General features: G+C 46.1%; 1 protein-coding gene across 3 annotated transcripts in view; it reads left to right on the top strand.

Moving 5' to 3' along the window:
• Positions 1–15,893, top strand: part of SLCO3A1 (solute carrier organic anion transporter family member 3A1) — a 316,038-nt gene that overhangs the window by 180,945 nt on the left and 119,200 nt on the right. The window lies entirely within an intron of this gene.

Below are 15,893 nucleotides of genomic sequence, written 5' to 3'. Positions count from 1 at the left end.
ATTTAGCTGGTAGTGTGGGATGTGGGTTTAGCACTTAGAGCGTGGATCAGAGCAAGGTATGTACAGGAAACTTTGTGATGCTATCTTATTTATGTAGAATTTTAGAATTTACCAAATAATCTCACATATTATAAAAAAAGAAATAACTCCATGGATGGGGCATTGTTTTCCCATTCTGGGATGAGGAAACTGAGGCCATGCCTACATAAATGTATTGATTAGAAAAGAGTCAAGTTGAAGGAGATTTCTGAGCATATTGTTCCAGCACCTGGAAGTGTGGAAATGGACACTGATGTCCTCTTAGTATTTCCGCCCTTTGGAGAGACTTCCTGCAACCCTCCCCTGCCCCAGGAGCAGGGTGACTTCCTCCTCCAGCATTCTCCCTCCACCTCTGTTCCCCTTAGTGGAGAAGTAACCGTATTCACGCTTGGGCAGCCAGATGGACACGTCGTGGAGTGAAAACCTAAAGGGAGCTAAATGCCGAGACGGTGGGCAAATGAGAACAAGGGAGGAGCAGAGGGTGACTTCCAGCTGGGACTGGCATGTGCTGGTTCAGCCCGAGCTTCCACAGCACGCCACCTGCTAGCTTAAGAGCTGTGCATACAGCAGCAAACAGAATAGAGAAAAATCCCTTCCCAGTCAGATTACATATTCTCGTGAGGGAGAGAGACAGTAAACAATATAAGCAGAGTAGGTGGTGGCTCGCTGGTGGCAAAAAAGACAGGGGATAGGAGTGTTGGGAGGAGTACAGTTTTAGTGTCAGAGAGGCAGGTCTTACTGAGGTTTTGGCATGTGTGTAAAGACATCAAGGGAGTGACGGACAAGCGGGGAGGTTATCTGGAGGAAAACCATTCCAGACAGGACAGCGAAGGCTGAGGCTTATTAGGGCTAGAGCAGGCTGGCCCTGATGAGCTGGGAGCAGGCCCATGGCTGGGACCCAGTGAGGGAGGGAGAGGAGCAGAACGAATGGGGGCACCATGGTAGATCATGTGGAGTCTTGATGACCATTGGGCTTAGCTTTTATGCAGAAGGACCTGGGAAGCCATTGCAGGGTGCTGGGCAGAGAGGTGACACGATCTGTCAACTCCTGGGTGCTCTGTGGAGAGTGGACTGTGGAAGAGTAAGGAGGAAAGTGGGGGCTGTATGCAGGCATCCAGGAGAGGGAATCTGGGGATTTGGAGCCGGGGATAGCACGGATGCCTCCTAAAGAAAGCAACGGCAGAATATTCAGATGGATTCGATCTGGAGAAGGGGAAGAGGCCAGAAGTCCAGCATGGCCTGAGTAACTGACTAGGTGAGGCTGCCAATTAATGGGGAGGGCTCAGAGAGAGCAAGCTGGGGTGGGGGTCCTGAGTTTGTGTTTGGATGTGCTGTGCTGGAGATACTGCTGGAACATCCAAGTGGAGATGCTGAGTGTGCCTAGAAGTCAGGGGAATGTGAGTCATCGGGATACAGATGGTACTTAACACTGCGAGGCTGGGTGAGATGGTTTGGGGCATGGATGTAAGAAAAAGGGGGCCTGCAGCAACTCCCTTGCTGAGCAATCGGAAGAGGAAGACCTGGCTCAGAGACCAAAGGAAGCATCCAGGGTGGGCAGGACCAGGTGGAAGCCCTGCAGCCACAGGAAGAAAGTATTTCCAGGAGGAAGAGAGACCAACTGCGTCCCCAAAGTAGAGGATGGATCAGGTCAGGTGACAGCGACCATTGGATTCACCCACTTTCGTGCCTGGGAAGACCACGTTCCCGTGTCCCCTCCAGTGGTGACATGTGGCCATGGGAACTGTCAATGAGACATTGTCTGGCCCTTTGGCCCTTGAGAATAATGCTTCCATGTATCAGTTCTGTCCCTGCTTTAGTACTCATAGCTTTAACTGTCATTCACTGATTTCCTGTTTAATCTGTCAAGTGATCTACATCTACCCCCTCATTTCATCCTCACCGTGGCACGGTAAGGTTACCACATTTTGCATCTGAGGGAACTGATGTTTGGAAAGATTCAATAGCTTGTCCAAGGTCATAGTTAAAGAGGCAGGGCAGGATGGAGAATCCAGGACAATGAAGCTCCCAGGTACATGGGTTTTTGAATGGTGGGCCGTTACTCCAGTGGCCCGGAAGACTCCAGGGCTCTTTCTCCCATACCGGCCATGTATGGGGTCAGCCTTCTATTTTTGCAAGTGGCCTCATGAGAGACCCTTAGATGAATTTGTAGAGCAGGTTGGTAATGACCCCAAATCAAAATTGCTCTGTGCTGTATATGTTATGTCAATAGCAGCGCAAAGATGAACTTTGCCAGTGGGAAGCATCATGATTTTGCTTTTTCCTTCGTCCAAACTATGTTTGCTGAAAATCCCTGTCATATGGCCCAGAGGAATATAGAAACCCAGATCTGTTTAAATAAATAATATATAAACTCATGGAAATATGCACACAGAGGACTATTCATTCTAAGAAGACTCTTGGGCAGATAGAGTGATCTAAGAGGACCAGGGACCAGGCTGCGGGCTGCCTGGTTTTACTTCCTGTTGCCCCCTTGCTGACAACATGAGTCTAGCTCCTTCTAGCCTTTGGGAGCTCACCACAGCAGAGTTTAGAGAGGGAGGACAAAGCTCACATAATTGCAACCGTGAAGTGGCTTCTAATACCCATGGAGCCCCAGACCTTTGGGACCTGTCCTTTGCAGAGGCCTGTCCCTGAGAAGTCCCTGAGAGTGTGAATATCCCCTAGTCTCCATCCAGTGTTACTTCCCAGCCCAGAAAAGGCACTGTTTCCTCTCCTGGCATCGCGGTGCAGCTCAGTGCTGTTGGCAGAGCCTATGGCTTATAATGCCTGGTGGTAGGGAAAAGACAGAAGTTTTGGGTGGTACCACAATTTGGATCCCTGGAGGCTGATCCCATCCTGAGCTACCTGGCAAGGAAGGGGTTTCATGCATTACCTAGTGTAGACTCTAGTGTCAGCCAGATGTGCCCACAACCTGTTTCTACCAAAACACTGCCTCTTCCAGTATAACTGGGGCGTGGCCACTGCCCAGGGCTTGGACCAGCACCACCAAGCCACTCTCCAACTGCAGAACCTCCCAAGGCCATGTTGAAATTAGAGGAAGACGCCCCATCTGTTTTCTACATTTCTCCTGCATGTCTGACAGTCCTTCTAGCCAGCTGGATTTCATGAAACCCAAAGTGGATCTTGCCTGGAGCACATTCTCTTCTAATTTTTAAAGCCAGTCTGAGAGTTTGTTCTGGAAAATGTAATATGTATGGTTCTTTTGCCAGCCTATTATTGAAGAAGAGCTGTTTAGTATCTGAAAAACCTTCTGAGGTTTTCTTTTTTCTTTTCTATCTGTGTTTGAGTTTTTCTTCTCTCACTGAAAATTCCACTTTGCCAAGAATTAAGGGACTCTAGCTCCTGGGAGCTGCCTTTAGGTTTAAACACTGACAGCTCTGTGTCCTCCCAACCTGGGCAGAGGTGTTACTTAACCCAGCCTCTTTACACAACTTGATAGGGAGCTGTTTACCTCCTTCAAAGCCACAGTATTTCTTTTATCAAAAAAAATCTTGTTTCCATTACCACTCCTTGGTCCTGAGTTCTGGCTTTGCTGCTATCCAATTAAACTTGCCTTCCTGGGCTGCAGCTTCATCCACTTCAAAAGGACCAACTCAGGTGGTCTCCAAGACTTCTTCCAGCCCTGAAGTCTTGTGACTCTGCAGGTTCTTAACTTCTCACCTTGTACTATGCTGGGAAGCACCCAAATCTCATGGCAATTACATTTTTCCTTCAACAGACCATTAGAATGTGACCTCTGTGAAGACAACAGAAATGGAGGAGGCAGCCCATGGGGATCTTCTGAAGCTGTTTTGGTTAACTTTGACTTGGAAGTCCTGGTTCCAGGTTCTCCTGTTTCCTGGGACCAGCTCCAGAGGTTCATTATTTTCATAAATAATAAATGAATGCATACCAGGGACTTAGGCACTGTTTTGAGTACTGAGTATACAGAAGCAAATAAAGCCAAATACCCTGTCCTCACAAGAGCAATATGCAATATGGTAACATCATGCTGTGGGATGGTCAGTTGTATTCTATCAGCCCCCAACAGCTTTGATTCTCCATAATTAGTTTCTCTTGCTTACAGTCATCATCTTTAAGATCCACAGTCATTTTTACCTACATAGTATTTTGTAACAATGTTCATGGCAAATGATATGTTTTACTGCCAGACAAGACTGCCTTTTCTTCCTGGCTTGTCTTGGAGGATTCGTGCATTCTTCATTAAACCCTCCAAACAGCTCTCTGTGTGAAGATAGGAACCTGATGCTCAGAGAATAATGCGTGGTGACATTTCAAAGAAATGGTCAAACTAGCTATCCAACCCAGATCCCTGACTCTAAATCTAGGTTTCTTTTAATGAAAATCCCAGTGCAAAATGAAGTGATGTGTCCATACAGCAGCGAGTCAGCTTCTAGAATGCTAAACCTAGAACTTATTTCATGGGTCCTATTTATCAGCCTCAAACTCCACCCCCAACATCCGTTAAATTCCTGACAGATTTCTAAAATGGTCTTTGCATTTCTTTAACACCAGGTTTGCATTACCAAAAACCATGTTTTCACTTTATTCTCATTCATTCTTACTCTCATTGTCAAGCCAACTGTGTAATCCCTTGAAAGACATAGCCCAAGACTTGAAGTTATCTATAGATTACATTGCCTAGATCCAGCAGCTCTTTCAAGGACTAAAATATTAGCAGGCTTCCTTCCCTTCAGCTGGTTTTTAATTTTTTACCCCCAGCTTACCATAGCAGCTTAGTGGTGAGCATTCTTGCAAGGTCGTGACTTTAACACCATCACCTGGGTCTCTGTTTTATGACAAGGTGGTCTGTCCTTATCCATGGCCACTAGAGCCCCAGGTAATGAGAAGAGCAGTTAATCTCACATGTGTAGTAATGGGACCTAAATGCCTACTGTGCTCCTTACTAAAATTATTTGAAGGTGACCAAGAACCTCCCATGAAGGTCACAGAGGAGCAGAGTGTACTGGAGCTGAGAGACATGTGTTCAGGTGCTTGTTTCTCTAAGGAAGCAGTAAAGAATGTGAATGGATGTGCTACCTCATCTCTCCTGATCCTGTGTCCTCATGTCTAAAATGGAGATAATGATCCCAGTCTGAACAACCTTGCTGGTTGGCCAGGAGAAAGTATATGAGCTAATAACGTGTGCAACGGTACTAGGTAAATTACAAAGTTCTGTACCAATGTGAGATCATTATTTGTCTTCTATAAACATAAAAAGTAATTTTCGAAGAGGGAAATGCATGGGAATGTAGAAATAGCTGGCTGTTTTAAAGGACGCACGCAAAAGTCTCAGGATACAAAATCAGTGTGCAAAAATCACAAGCATTCCTATACACCAACAATAGACAAGCAGAGAGCCAAGTCATGAATGAACCCCCATTCACAATTGCTACAAAGAGAATAAAATACCTAGGAATACAGTTAACAAGGGATGTGAAAAACCTTTCAAAGGGAACTACAAAACGCTGCTCAAGAAAAGAAGAGAGGACACAAATAAATGGAAAAACATTCCATCCTCATGGATAAGAAGAATCAATATTGTGAAAATGGCCATACTGCCCAAAGTAATTTATAGATTCAATGCTATTCCCATCAAAGTACCATTGATATTCTTCATAGAATTCGAAAAAACTACTTTAAATTTTATGTGGAACCAAAAAAGAACCCATATAGCCAAGACCATACTAAGCAAAAAGAACAAAGCTGGAGACATCATACTACCAGACTTCAAACTGTACTACAAGGCTACAGTAACCAAAACAGCATGATAGTGGTACCAAAAAAGACATATAGACCAATGAAACAGAACAGAGACCTCAGAAATAACACCACACATCTACAGCCATCTGATCTTCAAGAAAGGGGACAAAAGCAATGGGGAAAGGATTCCTTATTTAATAAATGGTACTGGGAAGACTGGCTAGCCATATGCAGAAAACTGAAACTGGGCCAGGCGCAGTGGCTCACGCCTGTAATCCCAGAGCTTTGGGAGGCTGAGGTGGGCGGATCACAAGGTCAGAAGATCGAGACCATCCTGGCTAACATGGTGAAACCCCATCTCTACTAAAAATACAAAATATTAGCGGGGCGTGGTGGCGGGCACCTGTAGTCCCAGCTACTCAGGAGGCTGAGGCAGGAGAATGGCGTGAGCCCGGGAGGTGGAGCTTGCAGTGAGCCGAGATCGCGCCACTACTGCATTCTAGCCTGCGCGACAAAGCGAGACTCTGTCTCAAAAAATAAAAAAAAAACTGAAACGACCCCTTCCTCCTCAAGATGGATTAAAGACTTAAATGTAAAACCCAAAACCAGAAAAACCCTAGAAGAAAACCTAGGCAATACGATTAAGGACATAAGCTTGGGCAAAGACTTCATGACAAAAATGCCAAAAGCAATTAAAACAAAACCCAGAATTGACAAATGGGATCTAATTAAACTAAAGAGCTTCTGCACAGCAAAAGAAACTATCATCAGAGTAAACAGGGAGCCTACAGAATGGGAGAAAATTTTTGCTATCTACGCATCTGACAAAGATCTAATATCCAGAATCTACAAGGAACTTAAATTTACAAGAAAACAACCCCATCAAAAAGTGGCCAAAGGATATGAACAGACACTTCTCAAAAGAAGACATTTACGTGACTATCGAACATATGAAGAAAAGCTCCATATCACTGATCATTAGAGAAATGCAAAACAAAACGACAGTGAGGTACTATCTTGCACCAGTCAGAATGGTGATTATTAAAAAGTCAAGAAACAACAGATGCTGGTGAGGCTGTGGAGAAATAGGAACACTTTTACGCTGTTGGTGGGATTGTAAATTAGTTCAACCATATGGAAGACAGTGTGGCGATTCCTCAAGGTTCTAGAACCAGAAAATACCACTTGACCGAGCAATCCCATTACTGGATATAAACCCAAAGGAATATAAATCTTTCTACTATAAAGACACATGCACATGTGTGTTTATTGCAGCACGATTTACAATAGCTAAGACATGGAACCAACCCAAATGCCCATAAATGATGGACTGGATAAAGAAAATGTGGTACATATATACCATGGAATATTATACAGCCATAACAAGGAATGAGATCATGTCCTTTGTAGGAACATGGATGGAGCTGGAAGCCATCATCCTCAGCAAACTAACACAGGAACAGAAAACCAAACACCGCATGTTGTCACTCATAAGTGGGAGTTGAACAATGAGAACACATGACACAGGGAGGGGAACAACACACACCAGGGCCAGTTGGAGGCTGCGGGGCAAGAGAAGGGAAAGCATTAGGACAAATATTTAATGCATGGGGGCTTAAAACCTAGATGATGGGTTGATAGGTGAAGCAAACCACCATGGCACATGTATACCTATGTAACAAACCTGCACATTCTACACTTGTATCCCAGAACATAAAGTAAAAAATTTAAAAAATAAAGGACACATGCAATTTTGACACCCAGCTTCATTAATACTAATTTTGCATCTGTCACCTTAATCTTTTCAAGAAAGCCAAATATTAGGGAAATTTGAAATATCTATTCAAAAGCATGCAAACAGATCAGTTATTTGAATATTTCAGGTTCCATTCAGATGTTGGTTTTCATGCCAGGCCAGTGAATTTTGGAGATCCTGATTTCTAATGGGCATTTGAATCTGTTGTGCCCAGAGATATCCCAGGGTGAAATGAGAGCAATCACGTTATCTTCCCCAAGTTCCTGGCCCAGGAAATGGGCAGTGGCCAAAGGCAGATGATGCAACTATAAACCCATCCACATTCCAAGAGTAGCGTCCTGCCATGACACTGGTGCCCTCCTCTCCTAAGAACGTGCTTGGTGCTCTGCCTGTGCAATTTTGAGGAGCAAGTGGCATATACCTGGACAATACTACCAGCCTCTCCCACTGCCTGTGACATAGTAGGCCACCTAGGGATATTAGGGTGGTTAAGGCTGATAATGTCAGGTGGGGTGGTTCTGAAGGAGAACAGAATGGTCCTCAGCCTTCTTTAATTACTGTCCTTTGACTGTGGGTCTAAAACATCAAAAGCATCTGTGGAGCTGTTTAAAATGACCATTTTCAGATGCAACATGTAGAAATTCAAGTTGACTTAGTCTGGGATCTGGGCCTGGGAGTCAGCATTTTGATGATACTAAGATCAATTCAGTTTGAGCAATCCTAGACCTCTGGGCATGTGTCCTCACTCCTCCCGACATTCTGTGTGGCCTGGACCCATCTGACCTCAGACTTTCTGCCTCCTTCGTGATGCCCATCTCATGGGGTTGCTATGAGCGTTAAATTGAATGTGGTGCTTTTGTAGATAGTGTCTAGTCTACAGGAAGCCTCAATATGCCCGGCCCCCTTCCCTTATAACAACCCTTGACAGGAAGAAGAACTGGATTTATTTCAGCTTTCCTAAGATGAATGGCAGTGCTTTGTTCCTCCTAACCCTTTTGTGTGGGTATAATACAGGTATGTTTCCATCAATCAACAGGTATTTATCCAGGGCAGACATCTAGCAGAACAGGCATTGCAGGGGCAGGGAGGGAGACACAGAAGATTCATATTTCCGAGCACAATAGACTAGAAGCCCTTTTTTGGGAGGTGAGACTTCAGCGCGTGAATCAAATGGTTACCAAATGGGCAGAACTTTTAAGAAATCAGCTAATACACAGCAGAAGACTAAGTTGTGCAATTTTTTTGCATGCTGTGAATTCAGAGAACAGGGAAAGCAATGGTAGACTATGCCGGCCAATGGAGTCTTGAATGAACTATGTGGTCTTTTCAACCCGTACGTTTTAAATGCAGATGGAGATGTCAGGTTTCACTGAATGTATGTGCATATGTGTGTAATTCAAATCATAGTTACAGAATCTAAGGGCTCTTCCACTTATTTAGAGCCTGCCCCATCCTCCCCATCCTTCCCACATGTCAGCTGACGTTAGAAATCGGAACTGCGGAGGTCCAAGGAGACGAAACACCATCTTAGGTACAGAAAGAAATTCAGAATTAGAAGCACATAAACACAGAGGATAAATGTAATGACATTTAAATATTTAATTTTAATATTTTAGCCAATCTGTACACTGTAGATTTCTAGCTTAATGATGTTTATCACATTCTAATCATGTAATTGGAGGGTTGGCAGGAAGTGTGGTGGGGGCGGGGTGTTATTTAATTTAATGGCCATGAGGCTTAGCTTCAAACCAAATAATGAGCAGAATGCACCTTCCAAAGAGTGGGTGGAAGCAGGCAAGAGGTCTGAGAGGTCTCAGAAGAGCCCCACGTGACTCTGGGGTTCTTTAATGGCGCTGTCTGCATTCTTGCCCTGTCCTCTCTCAGCAGATGGTTTCAGTAGTTGGTGCTGTTTTCCATCTACAGCGAGCTATTCTCATCTTTCCTTGAGTAAACACTTTTACTCTTTCTTCTTACTGCTACCATTTAACATTCACACAGTGTCAGAAATGTGCCAGGCAGAGGCTGTGCAAACCTACTCAGATCATCTTGCCTAGCGAACTTAAAATTAATTTTAAAAGGGAAAAGAGGTTGACTGTTGCAGACAAAAGTGGAGGATGACTTAAGGGATCAGCTGTGACTATTTTATTATGCCATCTAGAAAATGATTTTGAGGGGATCCACACGGTTGGGCCAATTGATGTAGAAATGAGGCTGTATGTCTGCTTAGTTTATTCATCTACCTGCTGAACACTTAAGAGCATTGTGACAGGCCCTCCACCGGGCACTGGGAAATTGCAGAGTCACCTGCTTTGGAGGAACACATTGGAAAACCCAGCATTGCCCACGTCCTACAAAGCACAGAGAAATGGGCCATTGACTGTAACATGGAGGTGGAGGTCTGAGAAGGTGCGACTTTAATGTGCCTCAAAGAGTGGGTAGGTGTTCACCAGATAGCTGAGGGAGGAGGGCAGCCTTTCCATGCAAAGAAGATAGTGTATGCTAAGATGTGAAAATATAGGAAAGTGAAAGCACAAGGCACACTGAGAAATCAGCAAGCATAGGACAGGCCTAGGAGAAGTAAAAAGTTGATGTCGTGTTTTGGGAATGGTTTCCATCCCTAGGGTGTCAGGTGATCTTTTAGGCCATAGGAAGTCATCAGCAGGTTTTAAGATGTGTATTTTAGAGGGATGACTCAAGTGGCCACAGAATCATTAGAAGATAAGAGAGAGATTCTAGAAACAAGATGACTAGGATGGGCTCTTCTGTTCTGGGTTAATTGTGACTATTTTGGTGACCTGCCTTTGTGCATTTGTCACAGACATGGCTGTTTGATGTGCCAAGAGTCATTTGACCCAGTTGTTTGAGTTGCGATGTTAGTAGTTGGCCAACCACTAACTGTGTTTGCTTTCCATGGATGCCAGTTGACCTTATTCCTTGACCAGAGCCAGCTTCCTAGACCTGGCTAAGCCCCAAGGGTAGGTGGGTGGGAGGAAGTGTTTGGACCTGTTTTACCCACAAAACTAAGGTAGAGTACAGATATCATGGACAGTGTTTCCCATGGGATTATAGATATTCTGTCTCTTTAATTGCAGGCCACGAAAACAAACAGGGGCCAAACATCGAGTGAGAATTAAACATCACACAGTGCAGGTGCTCTTGCTCTGCCTGTATAACCAGAGGAAACAGGCCCTAGATATGAGGACTGCCAGCCCCTCACTGGCCCTGGCAGGTTGTGAAGGTCCGTTCCACTGTGTGAGAAGCATCCTTGAGTCATCCAATCCAGTCCAACCCCAACACCTAAACATGCTTTGACACCTTTTTGTTCAGGACTGCCCACATTTGAATGGCAGCTTTTCAATTGGCTCACTGCAATCTCTGCCTACTGGGTTCAAGTGATTCTCCTGCCTCAGCCTCCTGAGTAGCTGGGACTACAGGTGCATGCCACCACACCTGGCTAACTTTTTGTATTTTTAGTAGAAATGGGGTTTCACCATGTTAGCCAGGATGGTCTCAATCTCCTGACCTCATGATCCACCTGTCTCATTCTTCCAAAGTGCTAGGATTATAGCCAACATGTATTCATTATTAATTTCAGAAGTAAGAGGGAGCAGGATATAAGCCAAGGCTCAGAGGATGGCTGGAGATGAGAGATAGAAGGATGCTCAGAGGGTGTTCAGGCCAAGGGGAAGCAGATGGAACCACAGAGCAGGTGTTGCGAAGGGATGGGGGACAACCTTAGAAGATCTGCTTGTTGGAAGCCAGAGAGCAAGCCAGGAGTCAAGGGAAAGAGGAATCGATGGACAGATCGGGTGGCACTTTGGGCAGAAGCTGGAGCATCAGACAGGCTGGACTTGATGCAACAGTTGGCAGAGGAGCCACTGCAGCTTCCTAGGCAGGTGATGACTTAAGAAGAACAATTCTGTGGGCTGCCTCAGTCTCCGAGCACAGGATGACCTGAAGACAAATGGATCTAGGAGGAGGAAGATGAGGGGCCCTGACTGTGAAGGGATCTAGAGGAAGGAGCTCCAGAGTGGGGATGCCTCCAGGGATGAGGATCCAGAAAGACTTCCTGTCCACTTGGGTATGAAGGGAAAGGCTAGGAGAAGGGAGCCAAAGGTACCTCTTGTTTGCTTGCCTGAGAGAATGAGGATGTGGCAGGGCTATCACTGAAACCCACAATGGGAAGAGATTTTATCTAGTGATCTAGCAGACAGAATGTGCCTGCAGCTGGGGCCTGTCTGAACAGGATAAGAGATGAGTTCCCAGAGAGACAGAGAGGAACAGGGGTTCGTGAAGTTTGTTTCAGGAGGCACACATCATTCAAGGACTGGAGAGGAAGAGCAGACCCAGAGAGGGATAAAACAGTGGGCACTGAGATAGGAGGGAAGCCAGACCTGCCCTCCCTCCCAGAAGCCAAGGCAGGAGAGTGTCCCTGGGAGGGTCATGGTGGAGATGAGGCAGAGGTCACTGGTGGGGCTGACTCTGGGTCCTAAGAATTCATATAATGGTCTATGAAGCTGCCAGATACAGTTACAGCAAGAATAGGAGAGAACCAGGCTGAAGCTGGAAGGAGTAGCTGGGTCTAGAGAAAAGTTCCTTTTCAGACAGGGGAAGCAGAAGCAACAGAAGCATGCAGAACGTGTTGAAAGCACAAAGGAAGCAGACTCCCAAGGGGATGAAAAAACCGACTGGGGAGAAACAGGAGGAGGGAGGCACAAATAGGTGCTTAAGCTTCTCTGAGTTCCCCTGGACCGATCTCTACATGGAGGGTTATAATTTTGACCTGTCGGGGTTCTGAGTAAGAACTGAATGAATTAACTCATGTAAAACACGCGAGACTGTTGACACGCAATCTATGAAAGTGGTTGTCATTATGTGGAAATAAAGAAAATGGATGAGATGCAGTGGATTGAAAAAGTGAACCAGGAACCTGGTGGGAACTTCAGCTAAGAAAAGAACACAAATGAAATAAAACTTTTCTATGTATGGAGCCAATTGAAAAGCTGCCATTCAAATGTGGGCAGTCCTGAACAAAAAGGTGTCAAAGCATGTTTAGGTGTTTAGTTAAACATGCCACCGGCTATAGTTTCAGTCCCATCCAGGCCTGAGTCCATCTTTCTCAAGCAGAGCAGTGTACCAGGCACTTCATCTGAGAAACGGATGCCCAGAACCTGGGATCTCGAGAGCTGAGGTTGGGTCCCCAGGACAATGATGTTCTCACTGAACTCCAGGGTCTGCTGTCGCCTCTCTCTGCCCCTAATGGAGCACAGCCATTTTCCTGGGGACCTGGACTACCACCTTGTTAGCTTTTGACAGTCACTTCTCCACAAGAACTGCTTCTCCACTCTGTCCCTGAATGGTATCTAGAATCTGTTTAAACTGCCACAGACCTCCCCAGAACCCCAATATCTCATTCTAGCACCCACATTTTACCATTGCCTGGATTTATTCTGCCATCCCTACCCCAAACATCAGTCCAGGGACCTGGCACCCAGTTCTGATAGAGTTGAGTTTGCTGTACCCCCATCGGACTCTGAAATTGTGCTGCCGTCCCTCTCTCTCCTCTCCTGGGGAAGTCCCAGAAGCTCCCCAGTCCTGCTGCTGTGAAATGTGGTCGTGTTATCACTGGGGAGGAGTCCCCGACCTAGTTGACTGCAGTAATCCAGACTTCCTAGTACAGTGTCTCATCCGCAGCAGCATTGACATTTCAGACCAGATCGTCGTTGTTGGGAAGTGACCTGTGTAGAATGTTTAGCCGTGTCCCTGGCCTCTACCCACTAGATTCCCACTAGCAGCCCCCAACCATGTGACCACCAAAAATGTCTCCAGATATGTCACGTCTGCTGGGGCGATAACCCTTCCTCTCCCTACCTGAAGAACCACTGCTTTGGGAGGCCGAGGTGGGCGGACCACCGGAGGTCAGGAGTTTGAGACCAGCCTGGCCCACGTGGTGAAACCCCATCTCTACTAAAAATATAAAACTTAGCCAGGCTAGTGGCGGACACCTGTAATCCCAGCTGCTTGGGAGGCTGAGGTAGGAGAATCGCTTGAACCCAGAAGGTGGAGGTTGCAGTGAGCCGAGGTCACGCCATTGCAGCACTGCTTTAGAGCATTTGTGCATTCAGCAGTTCATTTATTGTTGTGAGGCAGGCTCTTTCACCAATGGTGACTCACTTAATGCTCACAATAACTCCATGAAATGATTGGCTTTTAGCCCCATTTTACAGATGAGGAAGCCAAAGCCTGTAGAGGTTATATGTGAAAGGATAACAAAGGAAGTGCCAGTACCAAGATTTGATTCCAGGTTGGTCTGACATCAAAACCAATGTTCTTAGAGATGAGTGGTTACAAGGAAAAGACACCCATTCATAGGGTTTATTTTAAGGGCACAGTTGGATAGTTGACAGGCAGCTCGTGCCTGCATCTTTCTGCACAGTGGCTTCTCCTGGCCTCTGCTCCCCTCCCTGCTGTAGCTTCGATGCCAACCCCAGCCCCCACCTTATTAAAGTCTCTTAGTCTCTGTGTCTGAAATCCAAATTCCCAGGAAAAAAACAATGTGATTGACTCAGCTCGGGTGTCATTTGCTCAAGGTCCAATAAGTGGTGTGTGTTCAGGGTGGGCTTGGTGAGGGGAGGAAGTGATTGGTTTCTCCAGGACCCCCTAGCTCTTGCAACTGACCCTAAGCTACCATTGCCCTGCTGTCACCATGGCAACGGAGGCCAATTTTGCCCAACCCCTTGGGACAAAGATTTTACCAACCAGTGCCTAGGCCACAGCATCCTACAAAGTGAAACCGCTGGAGATGTGGGCAGACGCATCTGTTTCTTCCATTTAGCAAACAAGTGGAGCCAGATCAGCCCCCCAGAAATAAATCTTTACCAAGACTTAATGAAGAGTTAGCTAGTTAATAGCCCATGACAAATCCAAAGGCTGTTAGAGGTCTGACAACCTAGACATTAACAGCAGCAGTGGCCAATTTCCAAGAGATTACTGACATTCAGGGCCATTCAGAAAGACATCTGGGAGGAAATATTCATGGAATTGTTTCAGGCACAGCTAGGGAGGCGGGGAGGAAAAGAAGACTCAACAGCTTAGTAATGTACAGTGACACTGGCATCTCTGAGCAAGAGCACAAGTTGCTCGTGAGCTTTTTAATCATAGAAGAGTTCAGAACCTGAAGGAGCAGCGAATGTCAGCGGAATTTCTTCCAGCTTAAAATGAATCTAACAGGCCCCCAGATGCCCAGAACCCTGGTGCTGTCTGAGGTGTTTCCAGGGGTTGTTGCCTCATGACCGGGTGACCAATAGTCAATGCTACTGATCGCTAAGCTGCACACTTAGGTGACTGTCACATACAAATGAGTGTGGCCTTTAGCTTCTGGTCTTGTGGACTTTTTCTGGTGCTGCTGCCTCTGCTGTGTTTCGAAGGTGTTAGCACCTATGGCCTTTTCAGTGCCTCCAGCAGGTCTGGATAGTGCACCTCTGTGGGCTGGGCACTCTGCCCTTGAGGAGTCGCCAGCCACAGAGGGATGGTTTGTTTGAGACCAGACAGATGACAAGGCAATTTATTGCAAGCTTTAAGAAGAGTAGAAACAAACACACCTAGGGAATGCATTTTCGGACTTGTCTGAGCAGGTGCGATGTTGTCACACAGTCCCTGCACACGGAGGCATGGTGCCACCATCCAGAGATTCAGGAAATGCCTCCTGCTCTCTGGGAACGCACACTGGTATGGTCAGGAAGTGGAGACAAGCCCTTGCCCTCATTACCCACATCTTACCCGTCAGTAAATGCTCTCAGCTGTGTCTCCAAATTACACCCCAACCCACTACATCTCTATCTTCCGTCCACTGTGCTAGACCTGGCCACCATCACTACCACCAACCACCACCAACCATCTCATGTCTCCACTCTGTAAGCCATTACTCACTCAGCAACCAGAATCATCTTTTAGGTCACGTCCCTGCTTAAAGTGTTTTGGTGGCTTCCTGTTCCACATAGGATAGAACCCTGACTGCTTATCACAACTGGGAGAGCCTGCCTTCCTCTTCAGCCTGTGTCCTGCTATGCTGTTACAGCTCGGGATGAGGTAGCCTCCTGGCCCCTCTTGCTAGTCCTCACATCCATCAAACTCACTCCCACCTAAGACTTTCACACATGCTTTTCCCTCCACGGGCAACACTCAGCCCTCAGACACAGTCTTCTTTTCTCTCAGGCCCCAGCCCAAATCTACCTTCTTATAGCAGACCTCTCTGACCCATCCGAAGTTGCCTCCTGCCTCACGTCACTCTGTCACATACACCTGTTATGTTTTCTCCATAGTATTATTACCTACAATTTTCTTGTGTATTTCTCTTACTATGATAGAGGTGCAA

Source organism: Chlorocebus sabaeus, chromosome 29 (genome assembly GCF_047675955.1).
Source record: "Chlorocebus sabaeus isolate Y175 chromosome 29, mChlSab1.0.hap1, whole genome shotgun sequence".
NCBI lineage: Eukaryota > Metazoa > Chordata > Mammalia > Primates > Cercopithecidae > Chlorocebus > Chlorocebus sabaeus.
The sequence above is the reverse complement of the archived record's forward strand: the minus strand, read 5'-3'. Positions and strand labels throughout refer to the sequence as shown.